Source organism: Pinus tabuliformis, chromosome 1_2 (genome assembly GCF_031772625.1).
Source record: "Pinus tabuliformis cultivar Carrire ecotype Pingquan chromosome 1_2, CPIR1, whole genome shotgun sequence".
Lineage (NCBI taxonomy): Eukaryota > Viridiplantae > Streptophyta > Pinopsida > Pinales > Pinaceae > Pinus > Pinus tabuliformis.
The window spans coordinates 442,579,456-442,599,342 of record NC_142298.1 but is presented as its reverse complement, the minus strand read 5'-3'; the positions used below and the strand labels follow the sequence as shown (position 1 = coordinate 442,599,342).

Genomic DNA, 19,887 nt, shown 5'->3' with positions numbered 1-19,887 from the left:
ATTCCGTTTCCCATAAAGAGAAAACGATCTTCATTTGGATTTATGGTTCGGATCGTAAGAAATCCCTACATATTGTTGGAAACATGAGTTGTAGCACCAGTATCAAGCCACCATGTATTAATAGGAACTTCAACTAAATTTGATTCAAAACATACGAAAGATAGATATCCTGCAAATCAAAAATGAAATAACTATAAGCTCATAACTAACGCGATTCAGATGTAGACATAATAGTATAATATAGCACTCCTTTGGGTAGATACTATCTTATACTTAACATAATTAAATACCAAAACATAAGTAGGTAATAAATATATTTAATTAAATAGAACTGATATCTTTGGATGATCAATATTTATTTAATCAAAACATCTATTAAACCTCATCATGTCAACTAGTTATAGAACAAGACTTTCCTTTGGGTAAGTTCTCAGGTTCTATCATTAGTGACGCCAGTTCTTAATTGGTATTGTTATAACTGGCAATTTCTATCAATAATCATTATGTCACTTATGCACTAAATGATTATTCTGATTTTGACCACTTTGGTGATTAACAAAATCATAAATCTCATGTGCATAAATAATTTATAACACATACCTTATGCAAAACAACATTCTGATTTTGACCACTTTGGTGATTAACAAAATCATAAATCTCATGTGCATAAATAATTTGCAAAACAATCAGTCATAGAGCAATTACTTTTATGCCCAAATTTCAAACGCCCAATTGAAAGAGGACTAGTAAGGCCTGAAATTCAAGCCAAAATCTCAAAAGCTTGTAGGCCATGATACAGCCTGATCAGACAGACAGAGTTCTTGGTTTCAGCGCAACGGAATCATACAGAATTTTAGTACCTCACAAAAGCAGAAAATGCTCAGGAGTTCCATTATTTTGTCCCCACATCAATGATCCTTAGCATTAGTTGTTCCAAGGCCATGGAGTTTCAGAGGGCCCATACAACAACATTAAACCCCAATGATTTTTTGGGTATAATCTGCTGCAGAGTAGGCTTTAGCAATGTAATAGATTACAATTCACAAACACCCCCTTTCATCAGAGCGTACAATCTATACGCCCGGATCATGCTCCCAATTTCACCTGTAAAAGAATCCGTCCGCCAAGATACTAACAACATGACCTCGATCGAATCAACGCACATTTGCCCACTAACATGTGGCAAATTCATGAGACAGAAGCCTTTATCTTGATGTCTCAAATCTGGCGATTTGAATGGGAATCATCTCAGAACGAGGATATAACGATGACAAACTTAGCTGCTCTCAAATTTGGTGGGACTAGATAAATACGATACTGCAATCGTACGTTGTCTCAGAGAGTATGTGGGATTTGGCCATGGACAAATAATCGATCGGACAGTGGACAGGCGGACCCACCATGGTCATTGGAGGTAGGTACGCCCAGGATTGGCTCGCTCCCTCCACTCAATGCCGTCGTCAATTGCGCTTGACGGTAAAGTTTGAAGGTAGCGACACACACAGTACCATCATCGATATAATATGTACAGAAAGAAAGACTTTGAGACCCGGTGCTAACTTCGATATAGTGTCTGTAATTAAAATCTACGTGGGCTAAGCTCTTAACCCCTTTTGTGAAGCATGCACAAGACTTGGTTAACAACGAAAGGATGCAAACAGGGGTCAATAGGCGCATAGTCAAAGGACTCATGAATGCGTGATCATTTCATGAAACCCCCACAGTTTCCCGAAGGCTTGATCACATGAGTAAAGCACAGAACAGATCAATTGCAATCACAGGAAATATTCAGTTATTGATTGTGGCTCCGATACCAAATGTAAAAATTCCAATTAACAGCCCAAGATTATCAATACCAAATATTTCACATTCAGAACTTAATATGTTGTTTAAGATGACATACCTTGACTAACAGCGGAAGATGTAATGGCTGCCATCTTCTGTCTTCTGTCTTCTGTCTTCTTCTCAGAATTCGGTTTCTCTCCTCTTGCCCTCACTTCCTTTATGTGCTTCTTGATGGAGAAGAATGCAACTCTTGTGTGGGAGAGAGAGGACCCAATCCTTTATATATTATTTAACTCTAATCTGGTACGTCCATCATATACCAATTCAACGCTTAAGATCTAATGCTTTAGATTAGAATCTGCTTTAGTTATTTAATGCTTTAATGCTTTTAACGCTTTTAACGCTTTAATGCTTTAATCGGGTCACATTAAGATTTAGAAACTGCAGATTTCTAACAAGGCGCACCAACCTACAAACACATCACAAATGGCTAACTAATTAGAATATCAGTTTTCTTGACAACAGTTTCCCAAATTGATGTCTTGGACTAATTTACCTGAGCAACATCCACGGAAACTATGGCTCTCTGGCTTACGGAAATTCATTTTATTTTTGAAATTTAAAGGGAAGGAAAATGTATTTTATTTTTGAAATTTAAATTGATTTTTAAAAAATGACAAGCCTATACAGTTGCGGGGTTTTCTGGGTTTGCATAGACTTTTACATGTTTTTGGAATCTTGACAAACTTTTTTTTTAATTTTGATTAGTCAATGTTTCTAAATTTAAAATAATATTTCTTTTTTTTATAAAATTTAATACAAACATACATACAAATTTAATAAATGTATCTCCATTTGTTATATTTGTGGCCATATATGAGTTAAAATACAAATGAAATGGATTTTAAGTATGTACAAGTATGTAATAAAATAAATATTATTGAGTTATTTTTCATTTATGATTATATATTATTTATTAGAATTAAACGTTAAATATATTTTTATGTTTAATTTTATTATAAAATATGAAAATATTAAATTAAAATAATTTAAATAAATATTTTTTTTTATCACAATAAAATATGATTTTTTTGTCTATATAAAAAAAAATTAATATAAAATTTTATATGGTTTTGAAATTATTTATAATTTTCAGAATTTAGGATTTGAATATTAGTGCATTTGTTTTATTCATATGATTTTGAAAATGAATTATTATAAAATTACATTAATAATAAAAATTGATGAATTATTATAAAATTACATTAATAATAAAAATTGAGATTAAGACAATGGTGTAGGATTTGAATATTAATAAGTAGATAATAAATTTGTTATTGTTATATTATATGATTTGAAAATGAATCATTATAAATTTATATTAATAAAAGTTAGGAGTAATATAAATTTATAAAAGTTGGGAGTAATATAATGCTGGGGTTTTAACATTAATAAATTTGTTTTATCATATGATTTGAAAATTGAGATTAATGTTTAGCATAACATGATGTCCTTAATTTTATGATTAATGAGTTTGTTTTATTATATAATTTTAAAATTGAAATTAATAAATTTAATTTGTTATAAGATTTTAATTTTTTTTCCTAAAATAAAATTATATTAAGATAATATTTGAAAATATAAAAATATAAGTATTTTAAATGGTATAGTAAAATAATAATATGAACTATAAAATTGGAATGAATTTGTTTTATAATATGATTTTAAAATGAATCTAGTTAGAGATATAAAATTACATTAAGAGATGATTTTAAAAGATAAAATTTAAAACATTTTAAAATTTTGTTGGAAATTGAAATAATGTGAAAACTTATTAGGATATTTTAATTATTTATTTATTAAACATTTATGAAAATATAAAAATAAATAATTGTAAATAAAGTAAATTAAAAAAGCTAAACATATATATCTTCTTCCTATTTAATATAAATATTTTTTCCTATAGTTTAGATTCTTCTATAGTTGGGAGATCCAACTCTTTCTCTCTTCTTTTCACTTTATGTTAATTTATGAATTTGTTGTTTCCTTTTTTGTTTATATGGAATGAATTTTTTTTTTAATAAAATGAAAATGATGTGAAGCCACAATTTGATGGTATCGTTGGTGTATTTTTGGTGTGATTTAGTGATGCCATTAAAAGGTTTTATAAAATGCAATTTGATAACATGATGCCCATGGAGATCTAGTAAAAGTGTTAGTGCAAATGCCAATATCGTAAAATTGTTAGGGCAAAGACCAATGATATTGGCATTGTATTCCTTGAGACAACTCCAAGTTTTGTTTGATTTGGTTATCAATCCTCTATTAGTTTTTAAATTAAATTATTTATTTAAACCTATAGTTTTTCATTATAAGGACAATATCTTTTTTTCTAAATTAAGCTAAATTCTATTACTGAAAAAAATATACTACATTGAGGCTTTAGCCTGTGCATGTCCATGCCTGAGTGTGGGGCAAAAACAACAAAACAGAGTCTGGACTGCCCATGATGGGAAATCAATCCAAATCAAAAATAAGATTACCAGTATTATCTTGCTGCCCATGCAGGGGAAACCAACAATTACGCATAGTTTTTAATCAATTTTTTAGAGAAAAACAAAAAATCTACCAAATAACCAAATAACAGCAAGTTTTCTTGAAAGCCCCGTAAAAGAAACCAGAAAACATAATTCCCATAACCTGAGAATAATAGACACGTCGTAGGTTGTGTAGCCAATCAGGTGCGTTGCGGAGATGACGGGTATTCCTCAATAATGAAACACCTGTAATCCTCCATATCGTCATTTGCCTTCTTCAAAGCCTCCGTGTCATCTGCCTGCTTCGTCGGTTGTTCGTCCACGATAAAACAACAGTAAGGATCCATGTATTCGTCATCATGTTGGTCCTGGTCCGTCTCCTTCCCCTTTTCTTCATATTTGCATAGTGAATGCTCTTCTTGACCATGGCTAGCTCCGCTCTGGTGTGGAAACCACCGTCTGTGGCTTGCTCCTCCTCGTGGAGGGTGATGGAATGTGAGCTCCCCGCAACTCTCGCAAGCGTCGTTTTGGAATGGTGTCCACCCTCTGTAGCTTGCTTCTCTTTGTGAAAGGTAATGGAGATGGTGGTGGTAATGATGGGCTTGTTGAGGGAGCAGTGGTAGAGGAATTAGGCTAAGAGGAGGGGCGGCTATGGATTGGAGGGAATTCCACTGGGTGGCAAAACAGGGGGTGTCGGATGGAGAAGGAGAGGTTGTGAGTGGCCTCTGCCACTACGAGTGTTTGGGTAGTGACCTGTAGCCAGATGAGCCAAAGAGGAGGTGGTTTTAGAGGCCGCAGAAGGAGGGGGACGAGTCAATATTCCTCTGCTTCCGCCTCTGCGACTACGCATTCTATGGCGTGTTCTTTCCATCTTGACACTATGAGTATGAGAATTTCTGCAGGAGAAGGCTCAACAGGTTCAGCAGTTGGCTCAGAGGAGGAATTAGCTGCAGAGGCTGAGTGGAAGATGAAATTGCAGACTAGGCTTTGAGTAAAGTGGATTCCTGGGGCTATATTAGTGCAAAAAAGGATGTTGCAACGCCTCCCCGTAGTAGTGCGAGAGCTAGGTGTCGCGGCTGCTTGAAGGCATAAACATTGTAGAGGCAGGGAATAAGAGACAAGGGCGGTGGAGTTAATATCCCCAGAGGTCATCATTGCGCGGAGCCGAGGCGGGTAGTTGCAGGCTGGTTGAGGACGGCGGCAACTTAAATGCCATTTAAGGCCAACGTTAATACATTTTATAGACTGATGTGCAGGATTACAAAGGGCCATGTGGCATGGCCACTTGTTGTCCCATTCTGACGTCACCTTAATATCTTTGATGTGCACTCCCATCCAGGAGTTGAGCTTCCTTGTGCACCAGGTCAGTGCATGCTTTTAATTGAGTTTCGTCATTTAAGATATTGATGGTTCCTGATTGGAGTACCTAATCATGTTCAAATCCTATGTTTGCCAAAAGATCGACCACCTTGTTGTTCTCTCTCTTAACATGAATGAAGGTGGTGGCTCTTCTATTTTTCGTCCATTGCTCTATTAGTTCGAGCCAAGCCACTAGTCTCCAACTGGTAGCGACTCTCGAAGCTGGGGTTCCCATTTGTATTTGGGTAACCATGTGTATAAGGATTTGGGAGTCCCCTTCTATTATAATAGGATGAAAGTTATGTTGATGTGTTGGATTCATACCTTGCCATAATCCTTCCAGTTCCGCTGAATTATTCATGTCCCATCCACTTGAACTAAAGTATACTAGTAGAGGTTGGCCTTCTTGATCTCTGAGTATTCTGCCATGTCCTGCTTTGCCTTTTGAGGCCCCATCAAAGTTTAGTTTGATCACATTTGTTGGAGGGGGATTCCAATGTGAGGGCTGCTTGTTGATAATGGTTGCTTTGTTGTGATCATTTTGAACCTGTTGGATTCTTAATTGCCAGTTGTCCCATATACTCTGTTCCTATGCCTGAGTGGGGAAGTCCTATGCATTCCATATCGGAGTGCCAGGGATTCTTGAATGTTCTGACATAAATTGCTCCAAATGATCTCCAATGGAGTGCTTTTATTTTTGAAAAATCTTTTGTTTCTTTCCTTCCAAATTGTCTAGAAAAGGAAGCCTGGGAGGATTGTCCATAGAGCATTTAAAAGCTTGCTATTATAGGGAGCAGGGGCCCAATTGCAAATGGTTCTTTTTATATCTCTCGAGATTCTACAAGGTCACTCACACCTGAAGGTGAGTTTTTCCCATAATTGGTTGGCCATGTGGTAAGAATCCATGAGATGCTGAATAGTTTCTCCTTGTTTCTTGCAGTTAGGACAATATGAGGGTCCCTAGAATCCTCTTTTAATTAGATTGTCCCAAGTGAGAATTCTTTGATGATAAAGCAGCCAAGTGAAGGTAGAGACTTTGGGCCATATTCCAGCAGTTCAGAGACGAGTCCAAGTGGGATCTACTAGTTCTTGTGTTTGGAGCATCAACTTATATGCTTCTTTCGTTGTATAAATTCCCCTTGGAGTGTAACCCCATCTCAAAACATATTTTTCATTTGTAAATCTGATTTTCCTGTTGGTGAGTTCCTTGTGTAAATCTTTATAGTAGTCTTCAGTTTCATGATGTATTATATGTTCATTTGGTTTCCATTGCCTGAAGCCTTGATTGAAATCTTGAGTCCAGTGCTGTGAGGCATGGTCAGTTTGGTTGATGTTATTGCCATCAAGATTTGGAGGAGGAAGGACTTCTAAAATTTTTGGCCGCTATTGCCAAGAATCCACCCAAAAATAAGCAGTTCGGCCATCGTGCATCTCCTAGAAGCTATGTTGTTGTATTAACTCTTTATGCTTTTTTGCTGCATTCTAGATTAGAGATCTTGTGTCTGTAGTGGTGATTCTGATCAGTTCTTCCTGCGGACTATTATTAGCATATTTTACAGTCCATAGTTGGGCCCATGGCATATGTGGGTTTGATACCCAATGCCACCATATTCATGCTCCCATCAAAGTATTACTATGTTGAGGGTCTCGCAGTCGTAGACCCCGTTTCTTTTTTGGTGTGCATGCTGTTGCCCACTTTACTAGCGCCCATTTGTGGTTTTGCCTTGTGGAGCCCCATAAAAATTTGCATTGCAAATCTTTGATCTTTTTGATTGCCCATTTAGGCACTGTAAGAACTGAGAAGAGATAGAGAGGCATAGATTGTAAAGCCACCTTTATCAGAATAAGCCTGCTTGCCATGTGGAGAGTTCTGTAGGTCCAAGATGATAAGTGACTTTCAATTTTCTCAATGAGTTGGTTCCAGGAGGCATGCTTTAAGGCCGAATATATTAGTGGAGCACCCAAGTATTTAGATGGAAGTTTAGCTTGTGAGAAGCCTATGATTCTGGCAATTATTCTTTGGGTGGCAGGAGGAGTATGGAAAAAAAGGATTTGAGATTTAGCAGTATTAATGGTGGTTCCTGAGGCCATGGAGAAGGTGTCTAGCAGAGCTTTGAAAGCATGGGCTTCGCGAAAAAAGGGATGTCTGAACAACATATTTTCATCCACAAATTGTTGATGAGTGATGGCAGATGTTCCATGGGCAGAGATGCCTCTGAGGTCATGGGAGTGAACAACATTCTTTATAAGGCGACCCAAACCTTCTGCCATAAGAAAAAAATGGAAGGGGGATAAAGGGTCACCTTGACGAATTCCTCGGGATGGGAAGTAGGGTTTAGAGGGGACTCCATTAACTAAGATAGAGAAGAAGGGGGATGATATGAGATTCATAACCCATCTGACCTAGGTTGGGCTAAAGCTGAAGGCAGTAAGCAATTGTTTTATATAAGTGCAACTTAATTTGTCAAAAGCTTTAGAAAGATCGATTTTAAGAAGCATACTGATCCAGGTGGATATTGGTGGCCACCCAATAATTCCACTTGGATCCCCTCTAATGCTTGTTACAGTTTTTTTTCAGTTTCCTTAATTATAGCACAGTTTACTATTTTTAGCAGTTTTTCGGGTCCTAAACTTCCGGAGCCGTTTTGAGGCCCTAAACGACGTTTTTTGGGAAATCCACGCTAGCGATTTTTTTGATAAAAATCGTCTTTTCCGTCGTAGTCCTCGGAGAGATCTTTCCAACGGGCTATCATGCACGTCAAACGGAGATAGTACGACCAATTTGCGACCCCGGGAAGTTGATGTACCAACTTACCCAAAAACGGGGCCCACAATTTGGCGTTTCATCTTCTAGGGTTAGGTTTTGGAATGTGAAGGGTTTTCCATTGTTTCTCAACAATAAATAGGCCTTCGAGCGTCATTGTAAGACAGTTCAGAGGCATGTAGCCACCACATCTCTTCTCAGAGATAAGCTACCATCGCCCTAGCTGGTTCATTTCCATTTCTGTTTGTAAGCATATTTCAGTATTTTACAGTAATGAATTGAGGTATTATTTCCGCTGCATATCTGTCTTTATGGTTATCTCTATATTTTATTGCGTTCCTGTTTAAATCCGAATCAGTGGTATCAGAGCGGTCTGCTTTTCTTCTTTGTTTTTCTTTGCATGTCCCCAACAAGGTCGGGATATAAGGAGTTAGGGCTTGAACTGGTCGAACCTTTGCAAGACCAGCCTCGCAAATCCCGACGGCCTCCCATGGCGGATGAAAAAAAGACGAGGGGGCAGGAGATCCTATCAAAATCTTGCTCGAAGAAGCCCTCGAGCGACAAAGGAACGCGATGATGGACAACTTTGCCCAAATCCTTCAGCGACTACCTAGGGTCGACGCATCGGCTTCCAACAGCAACTCTGGAAATGCCACACCATTTAAGGTACAAGTTAATTTTGAAATCCCCATATTCGAGGGTCAGATAGACGCAGATGCCATCGATAAATGGTTAAATGTGTTAGAGGGTTATTTTTTGTTCATGATTTTTCCAGTCGAGAAAAGATTATTTTCGCTCTTCTCAAAGCAGCCCCCCACGTCAAGGATTGGTGGGAAACCTACCGCGAACAGAAAGATGAAAGTACAGGCTCACTATTTTCAGTCACACCGACTTGGGATTCATTCCGAGATGCCATCAAGGAGCAGTACTACCCTGTCGGAAGCTATGAGGATCAATACATAAAGTGGACCACGCTACGGCAGGGAAGGGACCAAGACGTACCAGAGTTCACCAATATTTTCCATACCCTTCGCACAAAGTTGGGTATCAAGGATACAGAGCAGCATTTGGTACTAAAATACCGTGGCTGCCTGCACAAGTACATCCAAGAAGAAATAGAATTTCTGAACATCTCCTCGCTCGGCATGGCATACCGATATGCCGTCAAGGTCGAGCAAAAGTTTAAACAGAAGAAGCGAGACTTTGGGTCTGCGAATCCGAAACAAGGGAAAGGTACCCCCAAACCGCAGAACAAAGGACAAAGCCAAGGCGGGGCGGCCCAAGGCAACCCACCAAAGATGCAAGCAAAGAACAGTGCCGCGAAGCCAAAAAAGGACACCGGAAAGTGGTGTGAGTTCCATAAGAGCTCCACTCACAACACAAGTGAGTGTCGGGCCAAGCAGTCACTGGTGGCCGAGCTAAAGGTTTCAGAATCAGATGCATGTTCTGACTCTGAGTCAGAACTCGATAAGGGGAATGATAAAGGGAAGCAGATTATCGATGCGGAGCCCAACGCCACTGTTGCCACCACGAAGATCCAGAGGAGGAGGAGCTTCTCTTCCACTCCCAGATGTGTGTAAAGGGCTCCCCGCTACAGTTCATTGTCGACAGCGGGAGCCAAAAGAACCTCATTTCGGCAGAGGTCGTGAAACCGCTGGGCTTACCGACCACAGCGCATCCACAACCATACACCATTGGGTGGCTGCACCAAGGACGGGATCTTCGCGTGAGCCAACAGTGTCGCCTTCCATACAACATCAAGCCCTTCACGGATGAGGTATTGTGTGACATTGCACCCTGGAAGTTTGTGATGTGTTATTAGGACAACCATACTTGTGGAAGCGACATGCTGTGTATGAGTCAAGACCCCGTGCTGTTATTGTTACTTTGGGAAATAAGTTGTACAGGATACCAGAGGTAGCACCGCCTACCGCCATCTCTTTGGTTACTGCAAAACAATGCAGTAAGCTCATTTCCAAAACCAGGAAGTTTGTTTTCCTGATGATACGCCCTCAAGAAAGGAAGAAGACGGTGGCCACGACCTCTAGACAGGGCCCCTCCGCACGACAACTACAGATGGACAAGGTTGTGGAGGAGTATGAGGACATCTTCACCTCCCCCGCAGGGGTTCCTCTGCACTGTCAGGTCAAGCACTCCATTGATCTAACCCCAGGTTCGCCGCTGCCCAATGGACCAATCTATTAGCGCTCTGTTCTGGAGAACGATGAAATCAAGAGGCAGATTCAGGAGCTGCTGCAAAAAGGTCACATCCATTCGAGTTCATCACCCTGTGGGAGCCCGATCGTGCTGGTACAAAAGAAGGATGGGACTTGGAGACTCTGTATTGACTATCGGGCGTTGAACAAGATCACTGTTCGTAATAGGTACCCAATCCCACGGATTGATGACCTCCTAGACCAACTAAAGGGGGCAAAATATTTCAGCAAGATCGATTTGAAGTCAGGATATCACCAGGTACCAATCGAACCCTCCGATGTGTGGAAGACTGCCTTCAAAGCCAAGGAGGGCCTTTTCGAATGGTTGGTTATGCCTATCGGATTGACGAATGCTCCTGCAACCTTCATGAGGCTAATGGACGACATATTGCAGCCATTCACCAACTCATTTGTAGTGGTATACTTGGATGACATCTTGATCTTTAGCAAGACTTGGGAAGAGCACCTCCACCACATCCGACAGGTTCTCCAAACACTGCGACAACACAAGTTATGTGCCAATTTGGAGAAATGCACTTTTGGCATGACCCAGGTTCAGTACCTTGGATACATTATTGATGAACGAGGGGTGCATGTGGATCCAGCCAAGATCCAAGTCATTCGGGATTGGCCATCTCCAACAACTCTGACAGAGCTTCGCAGCTTTCTAGGCCTTGCCAACTTCTACCGCAGGTTCGTGTTGGGATTTTCTCATATCACTTGGCCCTTGAGTCAAGTCACCAAGGGAGGAGCGAAAGCAAAAATTTTTTGGTCCGAATCTCAACAGAAGGCATTCACAGAGTTGAAAGGTCGACTCTGCACAACACCAGTTCTTGCATTACCAGACTTGCAACAACCATTTGAGGTCGAGACAGATGCCTCTGATTATGCTATTGGGGCAGTCCTTACTCAACATGGGCATCCAGTGGCATATCACAGTGAGACACTTTCAGACACAGTCCGGAAGTATCCCACTTATGACAAAGAGATGTATTCCATTGTGCAGGCCTGTCGACAATGGAAGCATTACATTTTGGGGAAGGAAACGGTCATCCACACAGACCACCAACCCCTGCAGTTCATACAGACCCAAGGGAAATTGCAGAATGATCGCCATCAGAAGTGGTCCACATACCTGCAACAGTTCCATTTGAATATCAAGTATAAGAAGGGCAACACCAATAATGTCGCAGATTGCCTCAGTCGACCACCGATCATGGCATTAACCACCGTGCTCAACTCTTGTGGGCACGAGACTTCTGATTGGCCACTGCTCTACAAAAGCGACCCGGAATTCGGCCACACATACCAGACACTCTTGGAGGGTCAACATGTTAAAGATTTTCACCTCCAGGACGACCTGTTATGCCACCTGGGTCATCTTTGTGTTCCTTCTAGCGAGCGTGCCAAGATGATCTGGGAAGCACACTACAGTCGAGCCGTTGGGCATTTTGGGGTTGAAAAAACGGTGGCTGTATTGCAGAAATATTTCTATTGGCCGAATCTTCGACAGGATGTTGGGAAGTACATCAGATCATGCACTGCTTGCGCCATTGCCAAACCGACCATCAAGAAGCAGGGCCTCTATAGCCCGCTGCCTACCCCTAGTCGACCTTGGGAATCCATCTCCATGGATTACATGTCAGGCCTCCCTTCCACTAGGCATGGAAATGACTATGTTTTTGTGGTCGTCGACAGGTTCTCAAAGATGGCCATTATGGTGGCCTGCAAGAAGAATATCACAACAGAAGCCACTGCTAAACTCTTCTTTGAACGAGTATGGGTACACTTTGGGATCCCACAGTCTATCATTTCGGATAGGGACAACAGGTTCCTCAGTACATTTTGGTCTAGCCTCTGGTCGATGCTGGACACCAAACTCACTAAGTCCACAGCCTTCCATCCTCAAACTGATGGCCAGACTGAGGTCGTCAACAGGATGATCGTACACATTCTACGCATGTACAACTCAAAGCATCCACGCACATGGGACGAGAGCCTTCCCTATGTTCAACACAGCTACAACCGGGCTCTCCACAGCTCGACTGGCCACAGCCCTTTTCAGGTGGGATTAGGATTCCAGCCACTATGTCCCATCGATGTGGCCATGCCATTTGCAGCTACTCATGCAGATTCTGCTCATGTCCAGTCTGAAACAGATAAGGCAAACAGCTTCATTGAGCACATCCAACATATTTGCCAGCAGGTCCATGACATTCTGGAGAAATCAAATGCCAAGTACAAGCAGCGACATGATCAACATCGGGTGCTACACAAGTTTCGAGTGGGTGACAAAGTCTGGTTGAATTTGCAAAAGGAACGCCTTACCGGAGCCTATCGGAAACTCAGACCACTCCGATATGGCCCTTACACCATTACCAAGGCTGTGGGAGAGAATGCATTTGATCTCAGCATTCCCCCATTCCTTGGCCTGCACCCGGTGTTCAATGTCGACCGCCTTCGGCCATACTTTCCACCATTACTAGACACGTCCGACATTGCAGAACAACTCACACCCACAGAGTTAAATCCAGCTTGCATGGAACAAGCTGCAATTGATCGGATCATGGACACACAGATCAAGCACACTCGCCAGCAGAATATCCAACTGTATCGAGTTGTAAAAGCAGGACAACTCCTTCACTAGGGCAAGTGGCTCACCAAGGACCAAGTGCAGCAGAAGTTCCCTCATCTCATGGAGGAACTCAACGCAATGGGGACCATTGCTTCCTAAGGGGGGAGGAATGATCCAGGTGGATATTGGTGGCCACCTGCTAATTCCACTTGGATCCCCTCTAATGCTTGTTACAGTTTTTTTTCAGTTTCCTTAATTATAGCACAATTTACTATTTTTAGCAGTTTTTTGGGTCCTAAACTTCCGGAGCCGTTTTGAGGCCCTAAACGACGTTTTTTGGGAAATCCACCACCAGCGATTTTTTTGATAAAAATCGTCTTTTCCGTCGTAGTCCTCGGAGAGATCTTTCCAACGGGCTATCATGCACATCAAACGGAGATAGTACGACCAATTCGCGACCCCGGGAAGTTGATGTACCAACTCACCCAAAAACGGGGCCCACAATTTGGCGTTTCATCTTCTAGGGTTAGGTTTTGGAATGTGAAGGGTTTTCCATTGTTTCTCAGCAATAAATAGGCCTTCGAGCCTCATTGTAAGACAGTTCAGAGGCATGTACCCACCACATCTCTTCTCAGAGATAAGCTACCATCGCCCTAGCTGGTTCATTTCCATTTCTGTTTGTAAGCATATTTCAGTATTTTACAGTAATGAATTGACGTATTATTTCCGTTGCATATCTGTCTTTATGGTTATCTCTGTATTTTATTGCGTTCCTGTTTAAATTCGGATCACATACCTGCTTATTTGTTGCTCTTTAAGGAATGAATAATTTCATGAGTCAAGATGATGCCATCCAAGATTTGATGACCTTCAACATAGCCTGATTGTTCTGGCGAAATGAGGAGAGGGAGTAGCGGTTTGAGGCAGTTGGTAATGACTTTCGAAATGATTTTGTCTATGACATTGCACAGAGCGATGGGCCTGAACTTCTCAGGAGTACTCAACTAATCTTCTATAGGGATGAGAGCTATGAATGTTGCATTAAGAGAAGGAAGTAGCCAATGCATAGATCTTGCTTCTTTACCACCTTCCATACTTCCTCTTTGATTAGATCCCGAAAGTGATGGTAGAAGTTAGAGGTGAAGCCATCAGGTCTAGGAACCTTCCCATCTTTCAGTTGAGTTGAAGCTAATTCTACTTCCATCATAGTTACGGGTCACAACAAGAGCTGATTGTGCTCTTCTGTTATAATTCTTGGAATATGCTGGAGTATTTCGTTTATAGCAGGTTGGCTACCTGTAGGTGGCTCTTGATGTACCATTTTGAAGAGATTAGTGAGTTCTCTCTCAATGTCTTCATGTTTCTCCATTCGTTCTCCCTATGGATTTTGAAGATGCGCAATGGTATTATTCATTCTTCTTTGGATAGTTGTGCGGTGAAAGAATTTGGTGTTTCTTTCCCCTTCTTTTAGCCATCTGAATCTTGATTTTTGTTTCTAGAGCATTTCCTCTTGTTTCCTTCTTTCTTATAGTTGCGTGAGAAGAGCTTGTTCTTGAATTACTAATGCCTCGGTTCTGCCACCTGTAATGATCTTCTTCTGTAGCTCTGTCATACTTTGCTTGAGAAATTTTTGACCTTGAAATATATTTTCGAAGGTGGTATTATTCCAGTGATTGATTTGCTTTTTGATATGCTTCAGCCTCTGTTGGAATTTATACATAGCTGAACCTCCAGAGGGAGTAAAGTTATTCCAAGCAGATTTGACTGTATTTTTGAAATCAGGGTGGGTGAGCCAAAAAGTTTCAAATCTGAATGGTTTCCTGTTTGAGTTTCCAGGTCTCGTCCATTGAAGGGAAATGGGCCAGTGATCTGAGCCTGCGATGGGTAGTATTGAGGCAGTGATGTCACCTCCCAAATGTACTGAGTTATCTGAGATGAGGAATCTGTCCAGCTTAGAGGTGATTTGTTGAGAGCCTAACGTTTTATTGTTCCATGTGAAAAGACCATTATCAAATGGTAAATCAATTAGCCAGTTCTTTTGTATGTATTCTTTGAAGCTACTGCTTTCACTATCCAACTTCCTTTTGCCTCCTTTTTTTTCCTCCGGCCGAGTGATCATATTGAAGTCACCTCCTGTGATCCAGAGTGGATGGTTTCTTGTGGAGTTGAGAGTTTCCAACGATTTTAGCAGCGCATTCTTTTGCATAGAATCTTAAGGGAAGTATACATTTGTCAAATGAGCATTTATATTGGTTCCTATGATGTGAAAAGTGGCCTGGATGAGATGATGAGAGGCATGAAAGTTTGTGAGGGAGATGTTTTGTGTATTCCAGGCTATAGCAAGCCCTCCCAAAGCTCTGGTTCCATCTATCGTGATAGTTTGGCATCCCAGCCAGGCTCTGGATAAAATAGAATCTAATGTACTAGTGTTACATTTTGTTTCCTGCATGAAGAGAATATGAGGTTTTTCATGTTGTATCATGATTTTTATCATCTTGTATTTCCTGGGATTGTTGAGTCCTCATACATTCCATGAGATGAGCTTCATGGTTGACCAGGTGGTAAGGATCTATAGTGTTTAGTCAGCTTGGAGCACCTACCGAACTCCACTAGCATTTCCCCAATGAGGATGGTGCATTGTACTTTCTTCCCCTTTTCTTTCCATCTTTGGTGATGTGTTTCCCATCCCAACTGCGTCCTTGTTGTATGCCCAGGGTTCTATGCTGGTGCACCCTTGAGAGTACCACTTCCATATTTTCGAGTTGCCTGTCCGGTATTTTGTTGAACTCTTTCTTTTTGCAAGCTTGTTCTAGACTGAAGATGTCTAGGTCTCCTAGATCAAAGCTCTCAGGTTCTTCTTCCATGTGATTGTGTTGACTACTCTCAGCCATTTGGTGGTTTGTTTTGAGAGGGTCTGTCAAAACGTTGTCAATGTCCATTCCTTTTGCGGACCATAGGGCTTTGTTGTCATCTTGAAGGGGGATAGGTTCAGAAGCTGTTGGTTGCTGATCTGAGTTAGTCTCCAAGGATGGTTGACTAAAATCATTGGTAGTAGGTACAACAAATGGTTTGGTGGATGGTGTCGAAGTTGTCTTAATTGTTTTGGAAGGGTCTAATTCTGGCATATCTGGGTTTGATAGAAGGTCAAAACTGTTGTTGGTGGATGGAGCAGCGGAGGATGGCATTGCGTTTTTTTGTCTGTTAGGGGGTTTTTGGTTATGCTTCTTTCTATTGGCAACTTTCGTGAACCCTTCAGAGTCAGATTTTTCCACATGGTCTGTAGGTTTAAGAGAGGCATTTAGTGGACAGTCACGGAATAAATGTCCATGGGCGTGGCATTTCCTGCATCTAAAGGGCACATGTTCATAATCTATGGACTGAATCCATTCAAAGTCATCATGAAGGAGACTTACCGAATTCGTAAGTGCTTTGCCTAGTCGCATGTAAACGTAGATGCGAGCATATGATGTGTTCCAATGAAGCTTTGTTTCCTCTGCAATCTTTATAAACTCTCCTAGCCCATTGCCTATAACTTTGACTGATTCTTCATCCTGGTATTGCAGAGGTAAGGAGTACATATGAATCCAGACTAGTGCCCATCTGAAGTCTTCCTTGTCTGGATTGAATCTTTCTATCCAATCTCGTAGATATAGACCTGTGGCATTGAATAAATAGGGTCCTCCATCTAGGATGCGATTTCTGTCTTCAATATAGTTGAAGATGGTCGTGAAAAATCCTTTGGGGCCTAGCTGTAGGGTAACATGTCCCTTGGGCTTCCATTTTGAGGCTATCCATCCTTGCAGGGCTTTCTCAGTTGGCTGGTAGCTTATGAATTTATTGATAAGTGCATGGTCTTTCATATATTGGATTTGTGCATTGATTCTATGGCTAGGTTGATCAATCTTGGGGTGTTCCACTACAATGGGCTTGCAAGTGGAAGATGTTGCCTTCTTTGGTTCTTCAGGTACCACAGAGGTGTTCTCTTTTCCATTGTTCAGATCTGCCATTTCGTTCTCTTCCTATTGCTGCACAGGTTGGACCGGTGGCTGTTCTGCACTCCCAGCTGAGGGATGCTTAGTTTCATCCATGTGAGGCCAGTTTCTAGTGTTGTGGGATGTAGGGGGAGGCCCTGTGGGCTCCCCCATTTGAATTTTCATTGTTTGTTTCAGTCAAGTCAGCTAGACCTGCGCTAGTAGTGATACTGCTTGATTCTGAGAGTCTGCTACCTCTGTCGCTGTGCTGTGGAAGGGTTTGTCAGAAACCCTCATCTGCCATTTTCCTGCAAGTTCATTATAAGGACAATATCGTGTTTAATTGGGGAAATCATTTGTTTAATGGTTTTTTGTTTATAGATTTTGAGTTCAAAATTTAGGAGTTTGTCGAGTTATTAAGGGTTCACTAGTTGAATGTTCAATGTGGATCGAACAATAGCATTTTGTCTTCAAATATATAGTATAAAGTGTGTTTCTTTTTTCAAAAATTTCCATAAGAACACCCTTTCAATATATCAAATGTAAATTGTATATGGCTGTGACTTATAACATTGCTTCAAATGTTTGTTTACATTGGCATATTGCATTGTAGCAAAGTTTCTTTCCATGAGAGACATCAAACTTTTTAAAAAAATCTAACATCATGAAATAGTGCATATCACACCTAAAACGACTTTGGTTATGAAAACCACATAACTCCAAAACCTTCCTTTGTGCCACATATCATGTTGCATCAAAGACTCTATATAGGTGAGACATCAAACTTTTTTGCATTGTAGTGGAATGTGTATCACACATAAAATGTTGTTAGCCACTATATAACACATCGCTCCAAACTTTCCTTTGTCACAACATGTTGCATCATGGGAACATATCATTCTATGTGATACATCAAGCTTTCAAGAACCTTCCTTGTGACATATTGCATCACTTCAATATTTTCATTATGGTAACATGTCACATCGCAATGAAGATCACATTATCACAAGATTTCCTTTACTGTGACATAGTTTGTGCCCATCTAAAATGCCTTTGGTTGTGACATAGTGTATCATTCTAAACTTTATAGTGTTATAACGTAATCACTTCGAGGAAAATTTTGTTGTTGTGCAACATAATGCATGTTTCCAAACTTGTCTTCAGTGTGAGGAAGGGAAAATTTCTAAATTTGTATTGTGTAAAGTGGTTTAATAATGAGAGGAAGTTAGAATCATGTAAAGTGAAAGTATGGCTACTTCTTCATCTACCAATGACCAAAATACATAGAAGTTTCTGAACAATCATAATCATTGTGTTTGGAAAACTTGCAAAGAGTCCAAGAGGAATTGTGAACAATAAAAATGTGAATGATCCACCAAGTTGAGCAAGTGTATTTCTTCAATATGGCTTTGGAATATTATAATGTAAAGGAGGCCTTGATAAACCATAATGAACAATAATCGGGGACTTTATTGTTTAAAAAACTTGAACAAAAGTATAGCAATATCATCTCAATGATATTTTCCTTTTAGATATAAAAATTTGTATATAAATAATAGATAATTATAGATAGCCCAAACACAAACCCAAAAGAAATAGCACTCAACTTGCAAAACAAAGACAAGGGCATGAAAGAAAAATCATTCTTGAAAGGATAAGCTAATGTAACACACCAGATTATACATAGTCTGAAAGTAAAAATCACTATTGAAAGTGAAACTAATGAATGCTTTTCGGAAAAGCAATAATCTAGTATGCAATCCAGAAATGTACAAGAAATAATTAGTAATTGAATTAATTTTCTACAAGGAAGGAAAAATACATATAATATCTAAGAAAGGAGGTGTTTAGTGTATAAAAGAGAGAAGAGACATACACAATATAAAATATTACAATCGATATATATATATATATATATATATATATATATATATATATCTTGAATATAATAATTAAAAAAATATGTTTATATTACATGAATAAGAAAAAAATGTTCAATGTAATGTTTGAATATGACTATGTTTGTAAGTAATGAATGTTATGGACTTATCTCAAACTAAAAGTATAGTATATTAATTACGTGTTATGGAAACTATAAGGAAAACTAGTTATCATTATTAGAAAGAGATGAAGTTAGAACATAAAGGATGTCTTATAATCACTCAAGGCCTCCTTATTTATGCATGATGATAGAGAGAGTGAAGGAGTCTATTATAAGTCTTTTCCATTATGTTGTTTACTATATGTTTGGATTTTAAGAGGAAAATGTTAGGAGGATGCCTTTGCTAAAAAAAGGGTGTTTCACCATTTTAGTTTTTGGTGGAAAATGAAAACCATGTTAACTTTATGCTTGCTAATGAAAAACCCTATTAGATAAGTCACTAATTGTGACCACAAAGACTATCAGAGATGAAAGTGAAAACATTATTGACTATTGGATGTAGGAGAGATATGTGAGGGTCAATGTGTTGTTTCATACCATATAGTAAATTATTGACTTTGCAAGGAATGTTCTTGGCATGTAGGAGAGAGAAGGAATTGACAAAAGAAATATGTGCTAAGCAATGATGATATACATTGTAACAAAATAACCCCTCTGTCAAGGTTGTTACATAGCCAATTTGCAAAATGTCTATAATTAGATGTGAAAAATAAGTTGGTGTGTGTTCAATTTGTTATG

At 39.7% G+C, this 19,887-nt stretch overlaps 1 pseudogene; it reads right to left on the bottom strand.

The window, feature by feature from the left end:
• The window catches only part of LOC149206255 (expansin-like A2), a 150,364-nt pseudogene that overhangs the window by 4,042 nt on the left and 126,435 nt on the right, over window positions 1-19,887 (bottom strand).